The sequence below is a fragment of the Phalangium opilio genome, unplaced genomic scaffold (genome assembly GCF_054372755.1).
Source record: "Phalangium opilio isolate 3A_F unplaced genomic scaffold, DU_Popi_V2 ptg000209l_1, whole genome shotgun sequence".
In the NCBI taxonomy this organism is placed as follows: domain Eukaryota; kingdom Metazoa; phylum Arthropoda; class Arachnida; order Opiliones; family Phalangiidae; genus Phalangium; species Phalangium opilio.
Window position 1 is genome coordinate 6,926,827 of NW_028324217.1, and position 14,182 is coordinate 6,941,008.

The 14,182-nt window shown below is 36.2% G+C and overlaps 1 protein-coding gene across 1 annotated transcript in view; it reads left to right on the plus strand.

Annotated features, from left to right (window-relative positions):
• Nucleotides 1-14,182, plus strand: part of LOC149618757 (glutamate receptor ionotropic, NMDA 2B-like) — a 522,592-nt gene that overhangs the window by 128,549 nt on the left and 379,861 nt on the right. The window contains exon 3 of the mRNA XM_089853883.1: nucleotides 374-562. The gene's annotated coding sequence lies outside the window, so the exon portion shown is untranslated. The remainder of the gene's footprint in view (nucleotides 1-373; nucleotides 563-14,182) is intronic.

Genomic DNA, 14,182 nt, shown 5'->3' on the forward strand with positions numbered 1-14,182 from the left:
ATGTCCTATAAAATCCTATATTTTTAAAAACGTCCTCTAAAGTCCTATATTTTTAAGAATGTTCTATAAATTCCCATATTTTAAAAATGTTCTAATAAAACCATATTTTTAAAAATGTCCTATAAAATCCTATATTTTTAAAAACGTCCTATGAAATCGTATATTTTTAAAATTCTCCTATAAAATCCTATATTTTTAAAAATGTCCTATAAAATTTTATATTTTTAAAAACGTCCCATAAAATCCTATATTATTAAAAATGTCCTATAAAATCCTATCGGGATCTTGTACCCTTTGCAATATTGTGTCTTTGACTTGCTTTTTATAACTACCATAATTCATTAAATTCCAATATTCTTCTTTTGTTTTTCAGAACGTTCAAATCCGTCAGACAATCGCCAGTCGGGTGTGAAAATTCCTGAGTAAATATAAACTTTACCAAGTTTTGCTAACAACTTCTACCTATACTCTTGGCAACCTCGCACGTTCAAAGTTCAAAGATTCGAGAATAAATTCTGAAATAATGGACTCGACAAAGCCAATCACAAACTCCGCCATACGTGTAAGTAGGTCCAATCTTTCGTTTAAAACCATTAATTCAGACAAGCGGGAACTGTAAGTAAACACCCACATAAGCGAGCATTGAAGGAAACGCGCCAAAAGCAAATGCTTGCCAAAAGAGTCTCGTAACCTCTTCAAAGTGTTGATTTTTCAAAGCAACAAAAATAAGAGTACAATTAGAAGTTTATCAGGCTCTCAAAGTATGCATCGGAATTTGACAATTAGACGGGAAAGTATTAGATTACAAAAACAAATTACTTCTATATCTATATAAATCAAAGTCCTGACTAACTGACAGACTGATAATCAATGCCCAGCTCAAAACCGCTTGCCATAGAACTAGAAGGCTGAAAATTTGCAGGAACGTTACTCATAAGTAGTAGGCGCGTACTAAGAAAGATTTTTCCAATCCGCCGCCATCTTATTAAATGGCGCCCAGAAATATAAAAAATCTGTACCATGCAACAAAGTCCGCGCGTTTCCACCGATTTCACAAATATTTAGTACAATGGTTTCCTTTAACCTATGGACGGGATGAATGGTCTTTAGGGTTCGATTTGTTGCCATCTTTTTAAATGGCGGCCAAAAAATTAAAGACGCTTCTTTATGGAATGATGTCCGCATGAAAAGTAATAAAAAATGTCCCGACGGGCTGACTGGCAACGCCGATACCGAGTGCCTTCGCTACTAGGGTGCAACAAAAATATTAGTGATCAGTAAAATTTACCCATCTTTATAACATTTTGATTGGAGTTCTAACGGGTAACAGCTAGTTTGTTATTAATCCATGATGAATGTTTTATGGGTGGCTAGCCTACATACTTCGAGTGTCGCATAAATTTCTGCTTCTGTATTTTATGTCTCATCCCATTTGGCACGTTTTTTCCACCGAGAAGCCTGAAAAAGAGTAGGAGAGATTTTTCTTGAAATTCTTCATTTCTTGTTGTTTATTTATTTATTTTGTTTCGCGCGTGATTGGGCGTTTAGACGCTGGGTTTTGACAAGTTGGGTTCACTAATATGTCACCCAAAGTTTTAGAGGTTTTAACGAAAAAATACCAAAACTTTATAAGAAATAAGCCTTTAAGAAATTTTTATTTTGCGATGTCAACGTCCGATGGTTAAATTGCTTAGAAATAACTGATGAGCCCAAAAATAGCGTATAAAGGTCACGAAGTTTTAATAGCGTGTAGGTGCAGCCTAATTTACATATTCAAAGTAAAAGCAGAAGTGGGATGAGACTAGAAGTACTGAGCTAACCAAATTCTTCACTTGGCGTAAGTGAATATTCTTGATAACACACCAACGGTTGGCCCTCTGGTGGCGGTTTCAGAACTTTCCCTCCAAAACGTGAGACGCTCGTGGCGGTAGACGGCCGAACTTGATTCAAGCACCCGCGTCCGTGTTCCGCCGCTTTTGGTTGAGGAGAACGGGGGTAGGAAATGTTTTAGGAACTCGACCATTTTTTTCTCTCTAGTGTAGGCGCGGTGGAAGTGGCATAAAATCCTCAAATTTGTTCACTAGTACCAGGATCTATTACCAGTGCTAGAGCCCTTCACTTCTAGTCTCATCTCACTACTGGTAAAAGTAATGTCATATTTGAAGCATGCGTATAAGCAGAAATCGATGAAAAGAACTTTTCGTGGGAAGTTGATGACGCAATATGTTAAACATTGAAGGAAGCCCTGTCGTTAAATAAGGAATTTGTGTTTTCGAATTAATTAAGGAAATTTCGGTAGTAGATAAACAATATACGACACGAGAAGCCTTTGTTTTTGTAAGGAACCTCGGAAAGGATGAGATTAGTCTGGTTTCAGTTTGCGATGTATCAGGGTAGGTAATTAGGGTTACTTGAAAGGTGGGGTCAAGTCACCTATAGGGTTGGATCGCCCCCATGCGTCGTTCCTTCGAACTTTGTCACCCATTAGCTTGGCTTACAGGAGTGCGCCACACTCTTATTGTTTTCATTGTTGTCGTTCGAAGATAGCAGTTGATAGAGCAGACGACGTATAATGGTTGTATCTAGATTAGCCTTATCAACTAGACGCTGAAATATAGGCCTAAGTTCCCCAACATAAGGACAATTATGTAAAGAAGCTCGAATTATAGGTCAGGTGTTGATGGCATCTTGGAGAAGGGAAGTTTTATTCTACAGTTAGGCTGCCCTAAGTAGCTGTTTAAAGATCCCATCATGTTTTCATGGTAGGGCATCATTGACTGCTGCTATCTATCGTTGGAAATATTCACTTCAGACATAGCCCACTCGATCCGCGCTATAGCGCGAGCAGCTTGCGTCGTGATGCGCGTGATCTAGTGGGCTATGCTGCAGGGAACCCAGGGGTCCTATAATTCCTATAAAATCCAATATTTTTGAACCTGTCCTATTATATCCTATGTTTTTGTCATAAAATTGCATTGTAATATCGTTTCTCAAATTTATAAGAAATGCATTTAAAAGGGCCATTGTTTTCAAAAGATTCGAGGAGCTGAATAGTAAATTACAATTCTTTGACTTAAAACGTTTTTCAATTCAGCCCTTAACGCTAACTAAAAAGCCCACCAAATTAGCCCTATCTTCATCGCGACTTACGTCGCCTTCGCTCTAATTAATGCAACTTCGTATTTCTTCTCTCCCCCTTCTCTATCGCCCCCTACTTCCCGAAGCTTCAGACAGACAGCCCTTTGTCAGTTTGATTGACGCGAGCTAGTCGGTAATTTAGAGGAATTATTTTTAATTTTTTTAAGTCGAATTTTAATGTTTAAAATCAGGCCAAAAATAATTAATTTTGTGATCAAAACTGTGCCAAGATCGAGGAAAAGGATTCAAATCATTTAGGGATGAAACATTTAATGTAAGTTTTTATTTCTTAAGTGCATTTAGGGTTAGTGTAATGAGGGGAGGATTAGGTTTAACGCGAGATTGACTCGGGAATTCGTGGCAAAATGGTGGGTGTACGGTGAATCAAAATTATCGCTGCCGAAGATGTTGTATTCTTTCTGGGGTGAAATTAGATCGCGCCCCGTAAGTGACGGTAATGGTGGATCCGAATAAAATTCAAAATGGCGGTTATTTTTTAAAAGAAAATTCAATAATTTTTTTCTCCAATTTTTTTAAATACAGTTTCTTATCGAATTTTTTTAAATACATTTTTTTATCGAATTTTTTTAAAGCAACTTTTTTAAAACCTACCAACTTGTTAAAGCAATTTTTTTTAAACTAAACTTATTTAATTTAAATCTAATTTTTGCAAATCTTATTCATTTTTAAATCTAATTTTTGCAAATCTTATTTATTTTTAAATCTTAAGTTTTTAAATCTTAAGTTTTTAAATCTTAAGTTTTTAAATCTTAAGTTTTTAAATCTTAAGTTTTTAAATCTTAAGTTTTTAAATCTTAAGTTTTTAAATCTTAAGTTTTTAAATCTTAAGTTTTTAAATCTTAAGTTTTTAAATCTTAAGTTTTTAAATCTTAAGTTTTTAAATCTTAAGTTTTTAAATCTTAAGTTTTTAAATCTTAAGTTTTTAAATCTTAAGTTTTTAAATCTTAAGTTTTTAAATCTTAAGTTTTTAAATCTTAAGTTTTTAAATCTTAAGTTTTTAAATCTTAAATTTTTAAATCTTAAGTTTTTAAATCTTAAGTTTTTAAATCTTAAGTTTTTAAATCTTAAGTTTTTAAATCTTAAGTTTTTAAATCTTAAGTTTTTAAATCTTAAGTTTTTAAATCTTAAGTTTTTAAATCTTATTTATTTTTAAATCTTATTTATTTTTAAATCTTATTTATTTTTAAATGTTATTTATTTTTAAATCTTAAATTTTTAAATCTTATTTATTTTTAAATCTTAACTTTTTAAATCTTATTTATTTTTAAATCTTAACTTTTTAAAGCAAATTATTATAAAAAGCCTAATATTTTTTTAAATCCGAATATTCTTTTCAAAATCCCATTAATTTATTTTTTACTCCAAAATTTTTAAATCGAAATTGGAATTGTTTTTAAATGGAAACTGGGAACTAGTTTTTAAGATTTGGTAGATACTAGTATTTCAAGTATTTGGATAAACTTGTCTTATTTTTAAATAAGTCCAAAGTCCTATCTTAGAATACAATAATACAATCGTATAAACGTTTCACACAGACGGCAAACAAATTTTTAAAAAAGTGGCTTTTAAGTTTAACCTGTATTTTTCTACATAGTTTAATGGAACTATATATAAGCATTTTTAGTCCTATATTTTCCTATAAAGAAATTTTTCTCCTATAAAATCCTATAATTCCGAAAAAAAAAATTCCAATTTTTCCTATAAGGAATTTACATTTTTGGCTTGACCAAAAGCTTATTCCCAACCTAAAACTGGGGTACAATGGGTAAATTTTTTATCCAAATTTCGAATCAAGACTAAAGCTCTTTCAACTGTCTACCCTAATGTAAAATATCTGAACCATATCACAATTTTAACAATGCAGCTAGATTTGGTATAGCCGCTCCTTCCCTAGTATATATGTACAGTACCATCCCATGCAAATATCAGGAAATATCTTAAATCTAGAAACAAAAATCGTTTTGGAAGAAAGAAATGACCCTGCTGCATAAGTAGTATGGTTTAGCTATTTGAGTACTGGCAATAGCTTCAATAATTTAACATCGGTCGATATCGTTTTAATTTGGTTAAATAATAGGTAATTATTGGTCGATATCGGTTTAATTGGGTTAAATAATCGGTAATTATCGGTCGATATCGGTTTAATTGGGTTAAATAATTGGTAAACGCTGGGTCGATATCGGTTTAATTGGGTTAAATAATTGGTAAACGCTGGGTCGATATCGGTTTAATTGGGTTAAATAATTGGTTAGCATCGGTCGATATCGGTTAATTGGGTTAAATAATTGGTTAACATCGATCGATATAGGTTAATTGGGTTAAATAATCGGTTAGCGTCGGTCGATATCAGTTTAATTGGGTTAATTAATCGCTTAACGTCGGTCGATGCCATTTTAATTGGGTTAAATAATCGGTGAACATCGGTCGATATCGGTTTAATTGGGTTAAATAATAGGTAATTATTGGTCGGATATCGGTTTAATTGTGTTAAATTATAGGTAATTATTGGTCGATATCGGTTTAATTGGGCTAAATAATCGGTTAACATCGGTCGATATCAGTTTTATTGTGTTAAATAATCGGTTAACATCGGTCGATATCAGTTTTATTGTGTTAAATAATCGGTTAACATCGGTCGATATCAGTTTTATTGTGTTAAATAATCGGTTAACATCGGTCGATATCAGTTTTATTGGGTTAAATAATCGGTACACATCGTTTGATATCAGTTTTATTGGGTTAAATAATCGGTACACATCGGTCGATATCGGTTTAATTGGATTAAATAATCGGTACACATCGGTCGATATCGGTTTAATTGGGTTAAATAAACGATTATGTTGCCGAGTTTAATTAATTAAAATCGGTGTTGGTTCCAGTAAAACTTTAATATCGATCATACTAACCACTGTGGAAGGCTTTCATCCCCACCATTGTTTCCATATCCCTTTTGGTAGATTTACGAGTGATAATTCTTAGATAACTCAACCACCCTGTCTGTATAAGGTCATAAGAAGCTAATAACCTCTTGATGCATCCATCATTGATGATTGCCCTTTCCCATTTTGGGGCCCTCTTTCTCCGCCCCATTCCCCCTCCCCTCTCTTGGCCACAACGGACCAATGTAGAATATTGCGTGATTAATGAGGTGAAAAACAAGAAACGGGAACGGTTTTGGGCAGAAAGGAAAGGACCCATATAAGAAACTTGGGGAAAAAGTTTGCTTTATTTTTAGGGTGTCCCTTGTGCCTTTTGATTTATAGCGAGTTATGACTTAGATTTGACTAATTATTTATGAATGGAGATGAAAGTTCATGCCATGATGGAGTACAATAGTTCTAAGTTGACAAAAAACCCTAATTTCAAGTTACACAGGGAGCCCAGCGGTCCTACATAATTCCCATAAAATCCTATATTTTTGAACCTGTCCTATATTATCCTATAATTTCATGGAAACGATGTGGTTAAAAACTTACTTCAGTACAATCCCAGGTTCGGCTCCGTGGCGTCACTATTTCTGCCTTAGAGCTTACGGAATTAGAATAAATTACAAACACAATCCTTTTTGTGAAACTGACTTTTTAATTTCTCAACAATTAAGAAATTAAATGACTTCCTTCTTGGGGCAGACATAAGAAAGATAACAATAATAAAAAACGAGCAGACTTTTGATAAATATACCAAAGTCTGTTACGATATCTTAGGCAACTATCCTGTCTTTTCTTCGGTCGAGTTGTTTCAACAAAAAACTTAGGGAGGAAGTTTAAAGCAGAAGAAAGAAGTAGTCTTGGGTATTACAAAGAAGGTGAAAGGATGGGAAGCACGTTACGTTGGAGGAACCATAGCTTGATAGTTTCCATTAGCGTTGTATTATCGTGAATCTTCTCTATTGCATCCGCACCCCAGGAAAAGACAACGGCTATGGCGACTTTTAGTCGCGCAAGCCTTATTTGGCGCCCCGTGGCCTTTGAGGGCGATTTCGGGCCACCTCAGGCCGGACGTTTGTCAAATTCGTACTTCCGCGGGCACGAGTTGATTCGATGCAGTCCCATGACGTCGCAGAATGAGCAACGGTAAAGAGGGTGCAGTTTCGTCAACTTGAACGTCTGGTTCTCATTCGGGGTGGAGGGGATTTCCGGGTACTTGGATTCTGAAGAGGATGGTTGATAAAGAAGGATGTTCTCCTGGTCTTCCTTTGTTGAGGAGTGAACTTCTCGGCGTTTGGATTCCGAAGCGGATGGTTCATCAAAAAGGATGTCCTCCTTTATGGAGGAGGAAACTTTCAAGTGTTTTGAATCCGAAGTGGATGGTTGATCAAGTGTTATGCCATTCCCAATTACTTCTGGGGAGGAATTTACTTCCGGGTGAGCCTTGGTCGAAGAAGTGGAGGCTGGGGATTGATGTCGAACGTCTCGTGCACCATTGGTAACGAGAATATCATCATCGGGCAGCATCTGTGGCTCTAGTCGTGGGTCAGTAAATGCGGTGGCCAGAGGAAGATGGATGACTTTCTTTGTATATGGTGGACATAGCAAATACGTCTCAGGGACTGGCGGAGGTTGAGGACCCCTTCTCCTGGAGAATCTTTTCGGTGGACCTGGCCAAAAAACAAGTCCTCGTCCACTATTGGGGTCGATAGTATCGTCGCTTGGCTGTATCTCAGGCTTTGGTCGTGGGTCCGGAAAGTCGCTTGCCACAGGAAGGTGAACGACTTCCTCTGTCCATGGTGGGCAAAGCAAGAACGTCTCCGGGGCTGGCGGAAAAGGAGGGCCCTCTCCCATACAGAATCGCTTCGAACACCTCGGCCAATAGTTTTGACTCATGTTGGTTTGGAACTGAGGAAAATATCTACCTGTAATTGAGACACGTTCGTTTTGTTCACGCACCTTCTTACACCATGGTGTCCCTTTTGAACTCACGGGAAGACAGAGATAATCTCTGTTTCTTGCCTCTTTAACGCAGTACATTTGTACTTTTTAGTAGGCCTATATTTGCCAATTATTTTTTATATTAAAGTAAGTGTAGATAAAAAATATATCACTTCAATAACAAAATTCTAAAAAAAACGCAGAGCGAAACTCACTAAAACATTTTTTAATCACGTCTCGGTCACGTGTCATTAAAATCTTGTAACAGATCCAGTTTGTTACCTTTACATAACCCGAGAGATAATTATTCAATTAGAGGGTATGAACTCTCGTGAAAATTTAGCAAGTGCAATCTTTACTATATTTAAATATTACTGCAGATTACGTAGCCACTTTGCATATTTAATTAAAAATAAAATTTCAGCTTTACTTTAATATACAAGGATATTTTACGTGCATGCGAAATTAATTACAAACGCCACTTACCATTACATCTTCAACCAGGAATACATATCTCTAATAGGAATAATATTTCAGAAACGTATCTAGGGGGATATTATGGGAAGAGCTAGACTATCATTACGTGCCTCGTGAATAATTTATCTCGCTGCACCTTGCACCTTGCGATGCTAGCAACCAATTAAATCGCAGTTAGAAAGACTTCAGAATTATGTGGCGTAACGGATAGTAAGTTCTCAAGCCTGGCCCACAAAACCGGCGTAAAAATTAGCATGGGAGATATGGGGGAGCAATGATTCTTTTAAGCTGTATGTATTCCTGCTTCAACTATTTAACGCTTTCGCCTATTTAGGATACTCCTTGACTTGAACGGTTCCTAATTACTCAAGGGTCGAAATTCAAACCCTTTAGAAACTAGACCCTTGGATCAATTAAACGAGGAGTTTTGGTAATTCAAAACCATCGCTAAAATGGCAGAAAACCACTTCGTAAAATTGATAAAAATCGGAAAAACTGATAACCCTGCAAAAGTTTATAGCGTCACAGTCAGCGTATGACTAACGCTTGAAACGTACATGCGTTCTTTGGGTGTGGGACTGTGATAACTTTACTCTTAAGAGTCCAAGGCTTAGCCATTCAATATTTGAAAGTGTTTTTATTTTTTAGCGACGTTGTTGGCTGTAATCTGGTAGAAAAACCGATAATCATATTTAATTTGTCTGAACGCGTATTTATGACGTCGTCAAGTTGATTGGTGTCCGAATTATTTTATGAATCGCCTCTAAAGGTCCATTAAGAGTAGACTAATATCTTTCGTTAACGTCTTTGAGGTCGCTTTGCTAGCTTAATTAGACACGTGTCAAATTGTCAAAGACTCCGTAAAAGATTAGTTTGAAAATTTTCAGTTTCGTTGGTCAGTGTCGAGATGGCACCACCTCAATGGCGCCTTTTCTTTAACAATAGCTCACTAGATCATGCCTCAATGACGCAGGATCGAGTGAGCTATACTTTAGCAGACGATATATTAAAAGTTTTAGGATTCTTGGCGGCGTTTTCGATTCGGCTATTTTAGTATTACAAATTCTTGGTTCAAAAATGTCCATATTCGCTGCGACAAGTTTTAAGTTTTCTGCTCGTATGAACAGAGAAATGAACGTGCCGACGAGCCCTTAAGACCATGGTGGGAAATAAGGATTTTTTTACACTGGACATTAGGCCAGCCTGAAATAGATAAACTCGTCCATGGCCACTGACCAGGGCACGTCGTCTGCTAAACTAAAGAAGTGGATAATTGATATATTTGAGTTAATGTCTCGACACTGGTTACCTTTGAGTTTTCTTAGTGGTTCTGTGGACCACTGACCACCCCTTCTCCAATTAATTTTTTAAACTGGTCAATTTGCTTTGTGCCACCGCCATATTTCCCACGCTGCTTAAGACGCTTAAAAAATATACTGCTAGGCTTTTGTAGATTGGTTCTGAGTAATAGAAATTGGCCTCTTTACCGAAATTTCCATTTTATAATGGGTTTCTAGAACTGATATCGATAATTACACGGATTCTCCTTAATATAATTAGTTCCAAGCTCAACCCTAATTGAGGTATCTCTTACCAGTTGGCTCTAATATGGAATCGAAAGTCACTCAGATAGATGAGCAATTCGAAACCGGACTAAAAGATCGACTTCCGATATTATCGGAAATGAGGGGTGGAAGTGGTACGTAGACTTTAGAAGAAATCTCTCATTCGGGTAATGCAGTTCTTCTTAGCTACCTCTTCTTCCGTTTACATATGACCGCAAACTGTGTAAAAAAAAGTCAGAAAAGCTTCGTGTATTTAGGTCTCTTCATAAGCCTTTAATGGTCTCCATAAGTATGGGTCTTACATAGTTCATATTAGTAACACTTGAAGTATATAATACTATTCTTCGAGAGAAGTGTATGTACCACAAAGAGGAGTAATTGTAACATGATTCTTTCCAACATCAGAATTAATATTTGGAGCAAGTTTACTAAAACTAATCGCATATGCGATAAATAGTTCCCTCATCATTACTCTATTACCGCTTAACTATTAGTCAAGGTGCATGCGCTTGTGGATTTTTGTTCTACGTCAAGACAATCAAGGTTTATGGGTCAATATGGATTTAGTAAATACCAAACAGTTTTAGGATTCACCCTGCACGGTGCGATGCCCATCTGAAGTTTGATGAGCAGGTGAGCAAACTAAAAGGGCTCCCTCGCATACAGAGTGTCATCCTTCTTCTATTATCCCCTTGATTGCTTGAGTTTCCTCAAGGTTGGCTTCGCGAACCCATAACCTCTTCTAGACCCTTAACATTTTAGCTTTATTATTAACCTTTAATTAATCATCCTTTTAATTAGTTTCAAAGCTTTAAAATACTACTATATTTAAAAGGAACATCATGCAGACTATATTTCATAATAGAAGAGAGAGTATAATACTTCTGCTTACGCGATCTGAGCCTCGTTTGAGGAGTTGGATTTCTACCGTTCTAGCTTCGTCCCCCCCACACTCCCTCTCCCAGGATAGCCTCCTCACAGCTTTTAGAGAGAGAGAGAGAAAAATAGTTCCCACAAAACAGACTACGGGCTTGCTTAGAGGCGGCGGGCCCGGAGCGGCTCCCTTTCCCAGAATTCCATGAGTAGCGGTAGCTCTACTTTCCAAGGACACAATATCTAACCTCTAGCTTCCTGATTGGCTACTTGAAGTTTTCGGGGGGGGGGTGAAAATTGGCTTCCCTCAAACGTGGTAGGAAGCATGGCTAAAGTTAAATTTTAACCAATTATTTTCTCTCGGTACTAGTCGTCCGAACCGGGAAGCCTAAGGCGTAGTGTCCATATCGGGAACTTATTTTCTTTGTAAATTCTTTAATATTGCAGATAGAAACACGATCCCAATTGATTTACTCATTATTTTATACACTCTATTGAATTTGGTTTAAAAAAGAAAACATTCTAGTAAGAAGGGATATCTAGTTTATTAGGGAGAATGTATAAGATGCCTTAGTATTCACGCGCCACAGTCCCAGTCCCCCTTTCAAAATACAAGGGGGGACGTAAAAGGAGGCCGGGCTATTTCGCCTCTCCTCAGTCGGAAAATACGCAATTTTCGTCATTCGCGTCGCTCTGACGTGAGTTTTCAAGAACCAATGAGATGCTGGTTGTAATTTAGAGGCGGGGATTAACTCCGGACCCTATACGTTTGGACTGGAGATAAAGCTGTATGGAAATGTGCCGAATTAATACCTTCTCCCTAATAAACTAGATATCACTTCTTGATTCTAGCTCCCTCGGAGTTTCTCTTTCAGAATTTCAAAATTTCTTTAAAACTCTATTGAACATCTTTCATCATTGTTTTTAAAATTCTCACTGTTGAACGCTTCGAAACCTTAGAAAACCTTTCGAGAAATTTATTGAAAGCCCATCTTTTAGGAGATATTGAAATAGGCTATTCAAAAGAGTTTCTAGGTTGAAAAACCAAACTTTTCCATAAAAGTCTTTTAAAGTGATATTGCTCGTAGCGTTTTTGCATCGTTTATGGAATATAGGACAAAGCTTTATTTTTGCGGGTTTTTGGAACGTCTATAAATAGCGCGCGGTCTATCGGGCGTTGCCTTCTTAACATTAAGGAATCTCAATGGATCATTTATTAAAGACAAAACCATCTTCCAAACTTTCACCTCGAAAGAATATTATTTTCTTTTTCTTTCATAATGCATTACGCCATGGAGAACTGATTCAATTTAGTATACTGGAGGGGAAATACGTGTCATTCTTTGTTGGAAAAACTAGTATGATGTTGTACGATTAAGCCTAAATCTTCCAAGGTTAATTTTTTATTTTATTTCAAATGTTATTGGTTATTTAAATTTTGGAATTTAAACACTCAACGCTGTTTGTTTATTTCCCCTAATTAATTATAATTAAGTTAAATTGAGTTTTAACTACGGGAGCTATTATATACCATTGGGGCCCCAAAAATAAAAACCATCCTTGAATAAGGGGCCCCTAAAACGACGGGGGCCTTGGGTTAATACATTTGATTGGGGCTTCAAAATAAAATCATTCTTGAATATGTGGCCCCTAAAATATCTTGGGCCTCGGGCTAATTTATACCATTGGGGTCCCTAAAATATCTGGGGCCCTGAGTTAATACATATCATTGGGGCTCCTAAATGGGGCCTCTAAAAAAACTGAGGACTTGGGCTAATACATATCATTTGGACCCCCAAAATAAAAACATTCCTGAATATGGGGCCCTAAAATATCCGGAGCCTTAAAATGGGGCCCTGGACTAATACATGCTATTTTAACCCTAAAATAAATGTCATTCTTTAACATGGGGCCCCTAAAATAGGACGCTGGGCTAATACATGATTTGGGCCCCAAATAAAACCATTCTTGAATATGGGACCTCTAAAATATCTAGGGCCCCATGATTCCATTTTTGCATATAACAATTAAAATCTTCCTTTCTGTTTAGTTATTTCTCCTCCAGTTGGCCAAGTTTCAGCCCTTCTAGTTAGAGACTGAAGCGATCCTAACTTCTTACTCCAAGTCATTCAGTTGCTGGCTGCTCCCAACAGAATATCGAATTATAATATATCTTTTAGAGCGCACTAGCGATGGTAACACACTCGCTTATTCAAACCGCGGGAGTTCTTGGGCGGGAGTTGCGTGTAGCTCCTTACGGCCTTTCTCGGGGTTTTCTTATGGCGTTGAAAGGAAACCTCCTCTTAGCGCCACTCTATTGACGAATGGTTTCGGTAATACGCTGTAACAACCTTAGAAAGTATTGAACTACGCTATTTTCTGGTATATTTTAATATCTCTTTCGAAGGGTGTAATTGTATATATATATATATATGGTATTGTAGCCAGCTCGTCCGAGAAACTTTTTCTTTTGTAAGAGAATTATGAAGATCTTTTCTCTCTAGTTGCGAGTTAAGAGAGTAATGTGAGTTTCATCAGGGAGGTTCTATGGGAGAGTTTATTTAGGAAGAAACGCTAAGTATATAACAGGGAGCCCCAGAGGTCCTATAATTCCTATGAAATCCTACATTTTTAAACGTGTTCTATAATATCCTATAATTTCATGAAATGTCCCATAATATCCTATAATTTCATGAAATGTCCTATAATATCCTATAATTTTACGAAAGGTCCTATAATATCCTATAATTTTACGAAAGGTCCTATAATATCCTAAAATTTTACGAAAGGTCCTATAATATCCTAAAATTTTACGAAAGGTCCTGTAATATCCTAAAATTTTACGAAAGGTCCTGTAATATCCTAAAATTTTACGAAAGGTCCTGTAATATCCTAAAATTTCATGAAAGGTCCTACAATATCCTAAAATTTCACGAAAGGTCCTATATTATCCTATAATTTTACGAAAGGTCCTATATTATCCTATAATTTTACGAAAGGTCCTATATTATCCTATAATTTTACGAAAAGTCCTATATTATCCTATAATTTTACGAAAGGTCCTATATTATCCTATAATTTTACGAAAGGTCCTATATTATCCTATAATTTTACGAAAGGTCCTATATTATCCTATAATTTTACGAAAGGTCCTATATTATCCTATAATTTTACGAAAGGTCCTATATTATCCTATAATTTTACGAAAGGTCCTATATTATCCTATAATTTTACGAAAGG